Source organism: Pelodiscus sinensis, chromosome 28 (genome assembly GCF_052426305.1).
Source record: "Pelodiscus sinensis isolate ZL-2025 chromosome 28, ASM5242630v1, whole genome shotgun sequence".
Taxonomy (NCBI): Eukaryota; Metazoa; Chordata; order Testudines; family Trionychidae; genus Pelodiscus; species Pelodiscus sinensis.
In genome coordinates this window covers 23431-37429 of record NC_143079.1, presented here as the reverse complement: position 1 = coordinate 37429, position 13999 = coordinate 23431, and positions in this window count along the sequence as shown.

Below are 13999 nucleotides of genomic sequence, written 5' to 3'. Positions count from 1 at the left end.
CTCCCGAACCCGGCCCCGCCGCCCAGCTTCTGCTAGCGAGCTCGGCCCCGCCCGCCCAGCTTCCCCTCCCAGCTTGGCCCCGCCCGCCCAGTTTCTCCTCCCAGCCAGGCCCCGCCCGCCCAGCTTCCCCTCCCGAGCGAGGCCCCGCCCGCCCAGTTTCTCCTCCCAGCCAGGCCCCGCCCGCCCAGCTTCCCCTCCCGAGCGAGGCCCCGCCCGCCCAGTTTCTCCTCCCGAGCGAGGCCCCGCCCGCCCAGCTTCCCCTCCCGATCCCGGCCCCGCCCGCCCATGTTCCCCTCCCAACTTGGCCCCGCCCGCCCAGTTTCTCCTCCCAGCATGGCCCCGCCCGCCCAGCTTCCCCTCCCGATCCCGGCCCCGCCCGCCCATGTTCCCCTCCCAACTTGGCCCCGCCCGCCCAGTTTCTCCTCCCGAACCCGGCCCCGCCCGCCAAGCTTCTCCTAGCGAGCCCGGCCCCGCCCGCCCAGCTTCCCCTCCAAGCCAGGCCCCGCCCGCCCCGCTTCCCCTCCCGAGTCCTGCCCCGGCCGCCCAGTTTCTCCTCCCGAGCTTGGCCCCGCCCGCCCAGCTTCCCATCCCGAGCGAGGCCCCGCCCGCCCAGTTTCTCCTCCCAGCTTGGCCCCGCCCGCCCAGCTTCCCCTCCCGAACCCGGCCCCGCCCGCCCAGCTTCTGCTAGCGAGCTCGGCCCCGCCCGCCCAGCTTCCCCTCCCAGCTTGGCCCCGCCCGCCCAGTTTCTCCTCACAGCCAGGCCCCGCCCGCCCAGTTTCTCCTCCCGAGTCCGGCCCCGCCCGCCCCGCTTCCCTTCCCAGCCAGGCCCCACCCGCCCAGCTTCCCCTCCCGAACCCGGCCCCGCCCGCCCAGCTTCTCCTCCCAGCTAAGCCCCGCCCGCCCAGTTTCTCCTCCCAGCACGGCCCCGCCCGCCCAGTTTCTCCTCCCAGCACGGCCCCGCCCACCCAGCTTCCCCTCCCAGCCTGGCCCCGCCCGCCCAGTTTCTCCTCCCGAGCCCGGCCCCGCCCGCCCCGCTTCCCCTCCCAGCTTGGCCCCGCCCGCCCAGTTTCTCCTCCCGAGCGAGGCCCCGCCCGCCCAGTTTCTCCACCCAGCCAGGCCCCGCCCGCCCAGCTTCCCCTCCCAGCTTGGCCCCGCCCGCCCAGTTTCTCCTCCCGAGCGAGGCCCCGCCCGCCCAGCTTCCCCTCCCGAATCCGGCCCTGCCCGCCCATGTTCCCCTCCCAGTCAGGCCCCGCCCGCCCAGTTTCTCCTCCCAGCTTGGCCCCGCCCGCCCAGCTTCCCCTCCCGATCCCGGCCCCGCCCGCCCATGTTCCCCTCCCAGCCAGGCCCCGCCCGCCCAGTTTCTCCTCCCAGCTTGGCCCCGCCCGCCCAGCTTCCCCTCCCGATCCCGGCCCCGCCCGCCCATGTTCCCCTCCCAACTTGGCCCCGCCCGCCCAGTTTCTCCTCCCGAACCCGGCCCCGCCCGCCAAGCTTCTCCTAGCGAGCCCGGCCCCGCCCGCCCAGCTTCCCCTCCAAGCCAGGCCCCGCCCGCCCCGCTTCCCCTCCCGAGTCCGGCCCCGCCCGCCCAGTTTCTCCTCCCGAGCTTGGCCCCGCCCGCCCAGCTTCCCATCCCGAGCGAGGCCCCGCCCGCCCAGTTTCTCCTCCCAGCTTGGCCCCGCCCGCCCAGCTTCCCCTCCCGAACCCGGCCCCGCCCGCCCAGCTTCTGCTAGCGAGCTCGGCCCCGCCCGCCCAGCTTCCCCTCCCAGCTTGGCCCCGCCCGCCCAGTTTCTCCTCACAGCCAGGCCCCGCCCGCCCAGTTTCTCCTCCCGAGTCCGGCCCCGCCCGCCCCGCTTCCCTTCCCAGCCAGGCCCCACCCGCCCAGCTTCCCCTCCCGAACCCGGCCCCGCCCGCCCAGCTTCTCCTCCCAGCTAAGCCCCGCCCGCCCAGTTTCTCCTCCCAGCACGGCCCCGCCCGCCCAGTTTCTCCTCCCAGCACGGCCCCGCCCACCCAGCTTCCCCTCCCAGCCTGGCCCCGCCCGCCCAGTTTCTCCTCCCGAGTGCGGCCCCGCCCGCCCCGCTTCTCCTCCCGAGCGAGGCCCCGCCCGCCCAGCTTCCCCTCCCAGCTTGGCCCCGCCCGCCCAGCTTCCCCTCCCGAACCCGGCCCCGCCCGCCCAGCTTCTGCTAGCGAGCTCGGCCCCGCCCGCCCAGCTTCCCCTCCCAGCTTCGCCCCGCCCGCCCAGTTTCTCCTCCCAGCCAGGGCCCGCCCGCCCAGTTTCTCCTCCCGAGTCCGGCCCCGCCCGCCCCGCTTCCCCTCCCAGCCAGGCCCCGCCCGCCCAGCTTCCCCTCCCGAACCCGGCCCCGCCCGCCCAGCTTCTCCTCCCAGCTTAGCCCCGCCCGCCCAGTTTCTCCTCCCAGCACGGCCCCGCCCGCCCAGTTTCTCCTCCCAGCACGGCCCCGCCCGCCCAGTTTCTCCTCCCAGCACGGCCCCGCCCACCCAGCTTCCCCTCCCAGCCTGGCCCCGCCCGCCCAGTTTCTCCTCCCGAGTGCGGCCCCGCCCGCTCCGCTTCCCCTCCCAGCCAGGCCCCGCACGCCCAGCTTCCCCTCCCAGCCTGGCCCCGCCCGCCCAGTTTCTCCTCCCGAGTCCGGCCCCGCCCGCCCAGTTTCTCCTCCCGAGCCCGGCCCCGCGCGCCCCGCTTCGCCTCCCAGCTTGGCCCCGCCCGCCCAGTTTCTCCTCCCAGCACGGCCCCGCCCGCCCAGTTTCTCCTCCCGAGCGAGGCCCCGCCCGCCCAGCTTCCCCTCCCGAATCCGGCCCCGCCCGCCCCTGTTCCCCTCCCAGCCAGGCCCCGCCCGCCCAGTTTCTCCTCCCAGCTTGGCCCCGCCCGCCCAGTTTCTCCTCCCAGCCAGGCCCCGCCCGCCCAGCTTCCCCTCCCGAACCCGGCCCCGCCCGCCCAGCTTCCCCTCCCGAATCCGGCCTCGCCCGCCCATGTTCCCCTCCCAGCCAGGCCCCGCCCGCCCAGTTTCTCCTCCCAGCTTGGCCCCGCCCGCCCAGTTTCTCCTCCCAGCCAGGCCCCGCCCGCCCAGCTTCCCCTCCCAGCCAGGCCCCGCCCGCCCATTTTCTCCTCCCGAGCCCGGCCCCGCCCGCTCCGCTTCCCCTCCCAGCCAGGCCCCGCCCGCCCAGTTTCTCCTCCCGAGTCCGGCCCCGCCCGCCCAGTTTCTCCTCCCGAGTCCGGCCCCGCCCGCCCCGCTTCCCCTCCCAGCCAGGCCCCGCCCTCCCAGCTTCCCCTCCCGAACCCGGCCCCGCCCGCCCAGCTTCTCCTCACAGCTTAGCCCCGCCCGCCCAGTTTCTCCTCCCAGCACGGCCCCGCCCGCCCAGTTTCTCCTCCCAGCCCAGGCCCCGCCCGCCCAGCTTCCCCTCCCGAACCCGGCCCCGCCCGCCCAGCTTCTCCTCACAGCTTAGCCCCGCCCGCCCAGTTTCTCCTCCCAGCACGGCCCCGCCCGCCCATGCTCCCCTCCCAGCTTGGCCCCGCCCGCCCAGCTTCCCTCCCAGCTTGGCCCCGCCCGCCCAGTTTCTCCTCCGAGCTCGGCCCCGCCCGCCCCGCTTCCCCTCCCAGGTTGGCCCCGCCCGCCCCGCTTCCCATCCCGAGCGAGGCCCCGCCCGCCCAGTTTCTCCTCCCAGCTTGGCCCCGCCCGCCCAGCTTCCCCTCCCGAACCCGGCCCCGCCCGCCCAGCTTCTGCTAGCGAGCTCGGCCCCGCCCGCCCAGCTTCCCCTCCCAGCTTGGCCCCGCCCGCCCAGTTTCTCCTCCCAGCCAGGCCCCGCCCGCCCAGTTTCTCCTCCCGAGTCCGGCCCCGCCCGCCCCGCTTCCCCTCCCAGCCAGGCCCCGCCCGCCCAGCTTCCCCTCCCAGCTTGGCCCCGCCCGCCAGCTTCCCCTCCCAGCCAGGCCCCGCCCGCCCAGTTTCTCCTCCCGAGCCCGGCCCCGCCCGCTCCGCTTCCCCTCCCAGCCAGGCCCCGCCCGCCCAGTTTCTCCTCCCGAGTCCGGCCCCGCCCGCCCAGTTTCTCCTCCCGAGCCCGGCCCCGCCCGCCCAGCTTCTCCTCCCAGCTTAGCCCGCCCGCCCAGTTTCTCCTCCCAGCACGGCCCCGCCCACCCAGCTTCCCCTCCCAGCCTGGCCCCGCCCGCCCAGTTTCTCCTCCCGAGTGCGGCCCCGCCCGCTCCGCTTCCCCTCCCAGCCAGGCCCCGCCCGCCCAGTTTCTCCTCCCGAGTCCGGCCCCGCCCGCCCAGTTTCTCCTCCCGAGCCCGGCCCCGCCCGCCCCGCTTCCCCTCCCAGCCAGGCCCCGCCCGCCCAGCTTCCCCTCCCGAACCCGGCCCCGCCCGCCCAGCTTCTCCTCACAGCTTAGCCCCGCCCGCCCAGTTTCTCCTCCCCAGCACGGCCCCGCCCGCCCAGTTTCTCCTCCCAGCCAGGCCCCGCCCGCCCAGCTTCCCCTCCCGAACCCGGCCCCGCCCGCCCAGCTTCTCCTCACAGCTTAGCCCCGCCCGCCCAGTTTCTCCTCCCAGCACGGCCCCGCCCGCCCAGTTTCTCCTCCCGAGCGAGGCCCCGCCCGCCCAGCTTCCCCTCCCGAATCCGGCCCCGCCCGCCCATGTTCCCCTCCCAGCCAGGCCCCGCCCGCCAGTTTCTCCTCCCAGCTTGGCCCCGCCCGCCCAGCTTCCCCTCCCGATCCCGGCCCCGCCCGCCCATGTTCCCCTCCCAGCTTGGCCCCGCCCGCCCAGTTTCTCCTCCCGAACCCGGCTCCGCCCGCCAAGCTTCTCCTAGCGAGCCCGGCCCCGCCCGCCCAGCTTCCCCTCCAAGCCAGGCCCCGCCCGCCCGCTTCCCCTCCCGAGTCCGGCCCCGGCCGCCCAGTTTCTCCTCCCGAGCTTGGCCCCGCCCGCCCAGCTTCCCATCCCGAGCGAGGCCCCGCCCGCCCAGTTTCTCCTCCCAGCTTGGCCCCGCCCGCCCAGCTTCCCCTCCCGAACCCGGCCCCGCCCGCCCAGCCTCTGCTAGCGAGCTCGGCCCCGCCCGCCCAGCTTCCCCTCCCAGCTTGGCCCGGCCCGCCCAGTTTCTCCTCCCAGCCAGGCCCCGCCCGCCCAGGTTCTCCTCCCGAGTCCGGCCCCGCCCGCCCGCTTCCCCTCCCAGCCAGGCCCCGCCCGCCCAGCTTCCCCTCCCGAACCCGGCCCCGCCCGCCCAGCTTCTCCTCCCGAGCTCGGCCCCGCCCGCCCAGTTTCTCCTCCCAGGTTGGCCCCGCCCGCCCCGCTTCCCATCCCGAGCGAGGCCCCGCCCGCCCAGTTTCTCCTCCCAGCTTGGCCCCGCCCGCCCAGCTTCCCCTCCCGAACCCGGCCCCGCCCGCCCAGCTTCTGCTAGCGAGCTCGGCCCCGCCCGCCCAGCTTCCCCTCCCAGCTTGGCCCCGCCCGCCCAGTTTCTCCTCCCAGCCAGGCCCCCGCCCGCCCAGTTTCTCCTCCCGAGTCCGGCCCCGCCGCCCCGCTTCCCCTCCCAGCCAGGCCCCGCCCGCCCCAGCTTCCCCTCCCAGCTTGGCCCCGCCCGCCCAGCTTCCCCTCCCAGCCAGGCCCGCCCGCCCAGTTTCTCCTCCCGAGCCCGGCCCCGCCCGCTCCGCTTCCCCTCCCAGCCAGGCCCCGCCCGCCCAGTTTCTCCTCCCGAGTCCGGCCCCGCCCGCCCAGTTCTCCTCCCGAGCCCGGCCCCGCCCGCCCAGCTTCTCCTCCCAGCTTAGCCCCGCCCGCCCAGTTTCTCCTCCCAGCACGGCCCCGCCCACCCAGCTTCCCCTCCCAGCCTGGCCCCGCCCGCCCAGTTTCTCCTCCCGAGTGCGGCCCCGCCCGCTCCGCTTCCCCTCCAGCCAGGCCCCGCCCGCCCAGTTTCTCCTCCCGAGTCCGGCCCGCCCGCCCAGTTTCTCCTCCCGAGCCCGGCCCCGCCCGCCCCGCTTCCCCTCCCAGCCAGGCCCCGCCCGCCCAGCTTCCCCTCCCGAACCCGGCCCCGCCCGCCCAGCTTCTCCTCACAGCTTAGCCCCGCCCGCCCAGTTTCTCCTCCCAGCACGGCCCCGCCCGCCCAGTTTCTCCTCCCAGCCAGGCCCCGCCCGCCCAGCTTCCCTCCCGAACCCGGCCCCGCCCGCCCAGCTTCTCCTCACAGCTTAGCCCCGCCCGCCCAGTTTCTCCTCCCAGCACGGCCCCGCCCGCCCAGTTTCTCCTCCCGAGCGAGGCCCCGCCCGCCCAGCTTCCCCTCCCGAATCCGGCCCCGCCCGCCCATGTTCCCCTCCCAGCCAGGCCCCGCCCGCCCAGTTTCTCCTCCCAGCTTGGCCCCGCCCGCCCAGCTTCCCCTCCCGATCCCGGCCCCGCCCGCCCATGTTCCCCTCCCAGCTTGGCCCCGCCCCCCAGTTTCTCCTCCCGAACCCGGCTCCGCCCGCCAAGCTTCTCCTAGCGAGCCCGGCCCCGCCCGCCCAGCTTCCCCTCCAAGCCAGGCCCCGCCCGCCCCGCTTCCCTCCCGAGTCCGGCCCCGGCCGCCCAGTTTCTCCTCCCGAGCTTGGCCCCGCCCGCCCAGCTTCCCATCCCGAGCGAGGCCCCGCCCGCCCAGTTTCTCCTCCCAGCTCGGCCCCGCCCGCCCAGCTTCCCCTCCCGAACCCGGGCCCGCCCGCCCAGTTTCTCCTCCCAGCCAGGCGCCGCCCGCCCAGGTTCTCCTCCCGAGTCCGGCCCCGCCCGCCCCGCTTCCCCTCCCAGCCAGGCCCCGCCCGCCCAGCTTCCCTCCCGAACCCGGCCCCGCCCGCCCAGCTTCTCCTCCCGAGCTCGGCCCCGCCCGCCCAGTTTCTCCTCCCAGGTTGGCCCCGCCCGCCCCGCTTCCCATCCCGAGCGAGGCCCCGCCCGCCCAGTTTCTCCTCCCAGCTTGGCCCCGCCCGCCCAGCTTCCCCTCCCGAACCCGGCCCCGCCCGCCCAGCTTCTGCTAGCGAGCTCGGCCCCGCCCGCCCAGCTTCCCCTCCCAGCTTGGCCCCGCCCGCCCAGTTTCTCCTCCCAGCCAGGCCCCGCCCGCCCAGTTTCTCCTCCCGAGTCCGGCCCCGCCCGCCCCGCTTCCCCTCCCAGCCAGGCCCCGCCGCCCAGCTTCCCCTCCCAGCTTGCCCCGCCCGCCCAGCTTCCCCTCCCAGCCAGGCCCCCGCCCGCCCAGTTTCTCCTCCCGAGCCCGGCCCCGCCCGCTCCGCTTCCCCTCCCAGCCAGGCCCCGCCCGCCCAGTTTCTCCTCCCGAGTCCGGCCCCGCCCGCCCAGTTTCTCCTCCCGAGCCCGGCCCCGCCCGCCCAGCTTCTCCTCCCAGCTTAGCCCCGCCCGCCCAGTTTCTCCTCCCAGCACGGCCCCGCCCACCCAGTTTCCCCTCCCGAGTGCGGCCCCGCCCGTTCCGCTTCCCCTCCCAGCCTGGCCCCGCCCGCCCAGTTTCTCCTCCCGAGTGCGGCCCCGCCCGCTCCGCTTCCCCTCCCAGCCAGGCCCCGCCGCCCAGTTTCTCCCCCCGAGTCCGGCCCCGCCCGCCCAGTTTCTCCTCCCGAGCCCGGCCCCGCCCGCCCCGCTTCCCCTCCCAGCCAGGCCCCGCCCGCCCAGCTTCCCCCCCGAACCCGGCCCCGCCCGCCCAGCTTCTCCTCACAGCTTAGCCCCGCCCGCCCAGTTTCTCCTCCCAGCACGGCCCCGCCGCCCAGTTTCTCCTCCCAGCCAGGCCCCGCCCGCCCAGCTTCCCCTCCCGAACCCGGCCCCGCCCGCCCAGCTTCTCCTCACAGCTTAGCCCCGCCCGCCCAGTTTCTCCTCCCAGCACGGCCCCGCCCGCCCAGTTTCTCCTCCCAGCCAGGCCCCGCCCGCCCCGCTTCCCCTCCCGAACCCGGCCCCGCCCGCCCAGCTTCTGCTAGCGAGCTCGGCCCCGCCCGCCCAGCTTCCCCTCCCAGCTTGGCCCCGCCCGCCCAGTTTCTCCTCCCGAGCTCGGCCCCGCCCGCCCCGCTTCCCCTCCCAGGTTGGCCCCGCCCGCCCCGCTTCCCATCCCGAGCGAGGCCCCGCCCGCCCAGTTTCTCCTCCCAGCTTGGCCCCGCCCGCCCAGCTTCCCCTCCCGAACCCGGCCCGCCCGCCCAGCTTCTGCTAGCGAGCTCGGCCCCGCCCGCCCAGCTTCCCCTCCCAGCTTGGCCCCGCCCGCCCAGTTTCTCCTCCCAGCCAGGCCCCGCCCGCCCAGTTTCTCCTCCCGCGTCCGGCCCCGCCCGCCCCGCTTCCCCTCCCAGCCAGGCCCCGCCCGCCCAGCTTCCCCTCCCGAACCCGGCCCCGCCCGCCCAGCTTCTCCTCCCAGTTTAGCCCCGCCCGCCCAGTTTCTCCTCCCAGCACGGCCCCGCCCGCCCAGTTTCTCCTCCAGCCAGGCCCCGCCCGCCCAGCTTCCCCTCCCGAACCCGGCCCCGCCCGCCCAGCTTCTGCTAGCTAGCTCGGCCCCGCCCGCCCAGCTTCCCCTCCCAGCTTGGCCCCGCCCGCCCAGTTTCTCCTCCCAGCACGGCCCCGCCCACCCAGCTTCCCCTCCCAGCCTGGCCCCGCCCGCCCAGTTTCTCCTCCCAGCCAGGCCCCGCCCGCCCAGTTTCTCCTCCCGAGCCGGCCCCGCCCGCTCCGCTTCCCCTCCCAGCCAGGCCCCGCCCGCCCAGTTTCTCCTCCCGAGTCCGGCCCCGCCCGCCCAGTTTCTCCTCCCGAGTCCGGCCCGCCCGCCCCGCTTCCCCTCCCAGCTAGGCCCCGCCCGCCCAGCTTCCCCTCCCGAACCCGGCCCCGCCCGCCCAGCTTCTCCTCACAGCTTAGCCCCGCCCGCCCAGTTTCTCCTCCCAGCACGGCCCGCCCGCCCAGTTTCTCCCTCCCAGCCAGGCCCCGCCCGCCCAGCTTCCCTCCCGAACCCGGCCCCGCCCGCCCAGCTTCTCCTCACAGCTTAGCCCCGCCCGCCCAGTTTCTCCTCCCAGCACGCCCCGCCCGCCCAGTTTCTCCTCCCAGCCAGGCCCCGCCCGCCCCGCTTCCCCTCCCGAACCCGGCCCCGCCCGCCCAGCTTCTGCTAGCGAGCTCGGCCCCGCCCGCCCAGCTTCCCCTCCCAGCTTGGCCCCGCCCGCCCAGTTTCTCCGCCCGAGCTCGGCCCCGCCCGCCCCGCTTCCCCTCCCAGGTTGGCCCCGCCCGCCCCGCTTCCCATCCCGAGCGAGGCCCCGCCCGCCCAGTTTCTCCTCCCAGCTTGGCCCCGCCCGCCCAGCTTCCCCTCCCGAACCCGCCCCGCCCGCCCAGCTTCTGCTAGCGAGCTCGGCCCCGCCCGCCCAGCTTCCCCTCCCAGCTTGGCCCCGCCCGCCCAGTTTCTCCTCCCAGCCAGCCCCGCCCGCCCAGTTTCTCCTCCCGAGTCCGGCCCCGCCCGCCCCGCTTCCCCTCCCAGCCAGGCCCCGCCCGCCCAGCTTCCCCTCCCGAACCCGGCCCCGCCCGCCCAGCTTCTCCTCCCAGCTTAGCCCCGCCCGCCCAGTTTCTCCTCCCAGCACGGCCCCGCCCGCCCAGTTTCTCCTCCCAGCCAGGCCCCGCCCGCCCAGCTTCCCCTCCCGAACCCGGCCCCGCCCGCCCAGCTTCTGCTAGCGAGCTCGGCCCCGCCCGCCCAGCTTCCCCTCCCAGCTTGGCCCCGCCCGCCCAGTTTCTCCTCCCAGCACGGCCCCGCCCACCCAGCTTCCCCTCCCAGCCTGGCCCCGCCCGCCCAGTTTCTCCTCCCGAGTGCGGCCCCGCCCGCCCCGCTTCTCCTCCCGAGTCCGGCCACGCCCGCCCAGCTTCCCCTCCCAGCTTGGCCCCGCCCGCCCAGCTTCCCCTCCCAGCCAGGCCCCGCCCGCCCAGTTTCTCCTCCCGAGCCCGGCCCCGCCCGCTCCGCTTCCCCTCCCAGCCAGGCCCCGCCCGCCCAGTTTCTCCTCCCGAGTCCGGCCCCGCCCGCCCAGTTTCTCCTCCCGAGTCCGGCCCCGCCCGCCCCGCTTCCCCTCCCAGCCAGGCCCCGCCCGCCCAGCTTCCCCTCCCGAACCCGGCCCCGCCCGCCCAGCTTCCCCTCCCGAACCCGGCCCCGCCCGCCCAGCTTCTGCTAGCGAGCTCGGCCCCGCCCGCCCAGCTTCCCCTCCCAGCTTGGCCCCGCCCGCCCAGTTTCTCCTCCCAGCACGGCCCCGCCCGCCCAGTTTCTCCTCCCAGCCAGGCCCCGCCCGCCCAGCTTCCCCTCCCGAACCCGGCCCCGCCCGCCCAGCTTCTGCTAGCGAGCTCGGCCCCGCCCGCCCAGCTTCCCCTCCCAGCTTGGCCCCGCCCGCCCAGCTTCCCCTCCCGAACCCGGCCCCGCCCGCCCAGCTTCTGCTAGCGAGCTCGGCCCCGCCCGCCCAGCTTCCCCTCCCAGCTTGGCCCCGCCCGCCCAGTTTCTCCTCCCAGCACGGCCCCGCCCACCCAGCTTCCCCTCCCAGCCTGGCCCCGCCCGCCCAGTTTCTCCTCCCGAGTGCGGCCCCGCCCGCCCCGCTTCTCCTCCCGAGTCCGGCCACGCCCGCCCAGCTTCCCCTCCCAGCTTGGCCCCGCCCGCTCCGCTTCCCCTCCCAGCCAGGCCCCGCCCGCCCAGTTTCTCCTCCCGAGTCCGGCCCCGCCCGCCCAGTTTCTCCTCCCGAGTCCGGCCCCGCCCGCCCCGCTTCCCCTCCCAGCCAGGCCCCGCCCGCCCAGCTTCCCCTCCCGAACCCGGCCCCGCCCGCCCAGCTTCTCCTCACAGCTTAGCCCCGCCCGCCCAGTTTCTCCTCCCAGCACTGCCCCGCCCGCCCAGTTTCTCCTCCCAGCCAGGCCCCGCCCGCCCAGCTTCCCCTCCCGAACCCGGCCCCGCCCGCCCAGCTTCTCCTCACAGCTTAGCCCCGCCCGCCCAGTTTCTCCTCCCAGCACGGCCCCGCCCGCCCAGTTTCTCCTCCCAGCCAGGCCCCGCCCGCCCAGCTTCCCCTCCCGAACCCGGCCCCGCCCGCCCAGCTTCTGCTAGCGAGCTCGGCCCCGCCCGCCCAGCTTCCCCTCCCAGCTTGGCCCCGCCCGCCCAGTTTCTCCTCCCGAGCTCGGCCCCGCCCGCCCCGCTTCCCCTCCCAGGTTGGCCCCGCCCGCCCCGCTTCCCATCCCGAGCGAGGCCCCGCCCGCCCAGTTTCTCCTCCCAGCTTGGCCCCGCCCGCCCAGCTTCCCCTCCCGAACCCGGCCCCGCCCGCCAAGCTTCTCCTAGCCAGCTCGGCCCCGCCCGCCCTGCTTCCCCTCCCAGCCAGGCCCCGCCCGCCCAGTTTCTCCTCCCGAGTCCGGCCCCGCCCGCCCCGCTTCCCCTCCCAGCCAGGCCCCGCCCACCCAGCTTCCCCTCCCAGCTTAGCCCCGCCCGCCCAGTTTCTCCTCCCAGCCAGGCCCCGCCCGCCCAGCTTCCCCTCCCAGCCAGGCCCCGCCCGCCCAGTTTCTCCTCCCAGCTTGGCCCCGCCCGCCCAGTTTCTCCTCCCAGCCAGGCCCCGCCCGCCCAGCTTCCCCTCCCAGCCAGGCCCCGCCCGCCCAGTTTCTCCTCCCGAGCCCGGCCCCGCCCGCTCCGCTTCCCCTCCCAGCCAGGCCCCGCCCGCCCAGTTTCTCCTCCCGAGTCCGGCCCCGCCCGCCCAGTTTCTCCTCCCGAGTCCGGCCCCGCCCGCCCCGCTTCCCCTCCCAGCCAGGCCCCGCCCGCCCAGCTTCCCCTCCCGAACCCGGCCCCGCCCGCCCAGCTTCTCCTCACAGCTTAGCCCCGCCCGCCCAGTTTCTCCTCCCAGCACGGCCCCGCCCGCCCAGTTTCTCCTCCCAGCCAGGCCCCGCCCGCCCAGCTTCCCCTCCCGAACCCGGCCCCGCCCGCCCAGCTTCTCCTCACAGCTTAGCCCCGCCCGCCCAGTTTCTCCTCCCAGCACGGCCCCGCCCGCCCAGATTCTCCTCCCAGCCAGGCCCCGCCCTCCCAGCTTCCCCTCCCGAACCCGGCCCCGCCCGCCCAGCTTCTGCTAGCGAGCTCGGCCCCGCCCGCCCAGCTTCCCCTCCCAGCTTGGCCCCGCCCGCCCAGTTTCTCCTCCCGAGCTCGGCCCCGCCCGCCCCGCTTCCCCTCCCAGGTTGGCCCCGCCCGCCCCGCTTCCCATCCCGAGCGAGGCCCCGCCCGCCCAGTTTCTCCTCCCAGCTTGGCCCCGCCCGCCCAGCTTCCCCTCCCGAACCCGGCCCCGCCTGCCCAGCTTCTGCTAGCGAGCTCGGCCCCGCCCGCCCAGATTCCCCTCCCAGCTTGGCCCCGCCCGCCCAGTTTCTCCTCCCAGCCAGGCCCCGCCCGCCCAGTTTCTCCTCCCGAGTCCGGCCCCGCCCGCCCCGCTTCCCCTCCCAGCCAGGCCCCGCCCGCCCAGCTTCCCCTCCCAGCTTGGCCCCGCCCGCCCAGCTTCCCCTCCCAGCCAGGCCCCGCCCGCCCAGTTTCTCCTCCCGAGCCCGGCCCCGCCCGCTCCGCGTCCCCTCCCAGCCAGGCCCCGCCCGCCCAGTTTCTCCTCCCGAGTCCGGCCCCGCCCGCCCAGTTTCTCCTCCCGAGCCCGGCCCCGCCCGCCCAGCTTCTCCTCCCAGCTTAGCCCCGCCCGCCCAGTTTCTCCTCCCAGCACGGCCCCGCCCACCCAGCTTCCCCTCCCAGCCTGGCCCCGCCCGCCCAGTTTCTCCTCCCAGCTTGGCCCCGCCCACCCAGCTTCCCCTCCCGAACCCGGCCCCGCCCGCCCAGCTTCTGCTAGCGAGCTCGGCCCCGCCCGCCCAGCTTCCCCTCCCAGCTTGGCCCCGCCCGCCCAGTTTCTCCTCCCAGCCAGGCCCCGCCCGCCCAGTTTCTCCTCCCGAGTCCGGCCCCGCCCGCCCCGCTTCCCCTCCCAGCCAGGCCCCGCCCGCCCAGCTTCCCCTCCCGAACCCGGCCCGCCCGCCCAGCTTCTCCTCCCAGCTTAGCCCCGCCCGCCCAGTTTCTCCTCCCAGCACGGCCCCGCCCGCCCAGTTTCTCCTCCCAGCCAGGCCCCGCCCGCCCAGCTTCCCCCCCGAACCCGGCCCCGCCCGCCCAGCTTCTGCTAGCGAGCTCGGCCCCGCCCGCCCAGCTTCCCCTCCCAGCTTGGCCCCGCCCGCCCAGTTTCTCCTCCCAGCACGGCCCCGCCCACCCAGCTTCCCCTCCCAGCCTGGCCCCGCCCGCCCAGTTTCTCCTCCCGAGTGCGGCCCCGCCCGCCCCGCTTCTCCTCCCGAGTCCGGCCACGCCCGCCCAGCTTCCCCTCCCAGCTTGGCCCCGCCCGCCCAGCTTCCCCTCCCAGCCAGGCCCCGCCCGCCCAGTTTCTCCTCCCGAGCCCGGCCCCGCCCGCTCCGCTTCCCCTCCCAGCCAGGCCCCGCCCGCCCAGTTTCTCCTCCCGAGTCCGGCCCCGCCCGCCCAGTTTCTCCTCCCGAGTCCGGCCCCGCCCGCCCCGCTTCCCCTCCCAGCCAGGCCCCGCCCGCCCAGCTTCCCCTCCCGAACCCGGCCCCGCCCGCCCAGCTTCTCCTCACAGCTTAGCCCCGCCCGCCCAGTTTCTCCTCCCAGCACGGCCCCGCCCGCCCAGTTTCTCCTCCCAGCCAGGCCCCGCCCGCCCAGCTTCCCCTCCCGAACCCGGCCCCGCCCGCCCAGCTTCTCTTCACAGCTTAGCCCCGCCCGCCCAGTTTCTCCTCCCAGCACGGCCCCGCCCGCCCAGTTTCTCCTCCCAGCCAGGCCCCGCCCGCCCAGCTTCCCCTCCCGAACCCGGCCCCGCCCGCCCAGCTTCTGCTAGCGAGCTCGGCCCCGCCCGCCCAGCTTCCCCTCCCAGCTTGGCCCCGCCCGCCCAGCTTCCCCTCCCGAACCCGGCCCCGCCCGCCGAGCTTCTGCTAGCGAGCTCGGCCCCGCCCGCCCAGCTTCCCCTCCCAGCTTGGCCCCGCCCGCCCAGTTTCTCCTCCCAGCACGGCCCCGCCCACCCAGCTTCCCCTCCCAGC